This window comes from Chenopodium quinoa, unplaced genomic scaffold, assembly GCF_001683475.1.
Source record: "Chenopodium quinoa cultivar QQ74 unplaced genomic scaffold, ASM168347v1, whole genome shotgun sequence".
Lineage (NCBI taxonomy): Eukaryota > Viridiplantae > Streptophyta > Magnoliopsida > Caryophyllales > Amaranthaceae > Chenopodium > Chenopodium quinoa.
In genome coordinates, this window is record NW_018743979.1 from 5,012,703 (window position 1) to 5,014,342 (window position 1,640).

The following is a 1,640-nucleotide window of genomic DNA, read 5'->3' on the forward strand; positions in this document are numbered from 1 at the left end:
AACATTCAAACAAAGCTATTTGAATCAAAGGAGAGTCAAATAAATTCAAACAAAGCTAATTAAATCAAATAAAAGTAAAATACATTCTACCAAGCTAATTGAATCAAATGAAAGTTAAACACATTCAAACAAAGCCTTTTAAATCAAATGAAAGTCAAACACATTAAAAAAAAAGCTTTTTAATTTAAATGAAAGTCAAACACATTCAAACAAAGCTATATAAATAAAATGAAAGTGAAATGCATTCCACAAAGCAAATTGATCTAAACGAAATTCAAACACATTCAAACAAAGCTATTTGAATCAAATGACAGTCAAACACATTCTACAAAGCTAATTGAATCAATTGAAAGTCAAACACATTCAAACAAAGCTAATTGAATCAAATGAAAGTCAAATACATTCAACAAAGCTAATTGAATCAAATGAAAGTCAAACACATTCAAACAAAGCTAATTAAATCAAATGAAAGTCAAGCACATTCAAACAAAGCTATTTTAATCGAATGAAAGTCAATTACATTTTACAACGCTAATTGAATCAAATGAAAGTCAAACACATTCAATCAAAGCTATTTGAATCAAATGAAAGTCAAACACATTCAAACAAAGCTATTTGAATCAAATAAGAGTCAAATACATTAAACAAAGCTAATTAAATCAATAAAAGTCTAATACATTCTACAAAGCTAATTGAATTAAATTAAAGTCAAACACATTCAAACAAAGCTAATTGAATCAAATGAAAGTCAAACACATTCAAACAAAGATTTTGAATCAAATGAAAGTCAAATACATTATACAAAGCTAATTGAATCAAATAAAAGTCAAACACAATCAAATAAAGCTATTTCAATCAAATGAAAGTCAAATACATTCTACAAAGTTAATTGAATCAACTGAAAGTCAAACACATTCAAACAAAGCTATTTGAATCAAATGAGAGTCAAACACGTTCAAACAAAGCTAATTAAATCAAATAAAAGTAAAATACATTCTACAAAGCTAATTGAATCAAATGAAAGTCAAACACATTCAAACAAAACCTTTTAAATCAAATGAAAGTCAAACACATTAAAAAAAAGCTTTTTAATTTAAATGAAAGTCAAACACATTCAAACAAAGCTATATAAATCAAATGAAAGTGAAATGCATTCTACAAAGCAAACTCAATTAAATGAAATTCTAACACATTCAAACAAAGCTATTTGAATCAAATGACAGTAAAATACATTCTACAAAGCTAATTGAATCAAATGAAAGTCAAACACATTCAAACAAAGCTATTTGAATCAAATGAAAGTCAAATACATTCTACAAAGCTAATTGAATCAAATGAAAGTCAAAGACATTCAAACAAAGCTAATTGAATCAAATGAAAGTCAACGACATTCAAACAAAGCTAATTGAATCAAATGAAAGTCAAACACATTCAAACAAAGCTATTTTAATTAAATGAATGTCAAATACATTCTACAAAGCTAATTGAATCAAATGAAAGTCAAACACATTCAAACAAAGCTATTTGAATCAAATGAATGTAAAACACATTCAAATAAAGCTATTTGAATCAAATGAAAGTTAAATACATTCTACAAAGCTAATTGAATCAAATGAAAGTTAAAAACATTCAAACAAAGC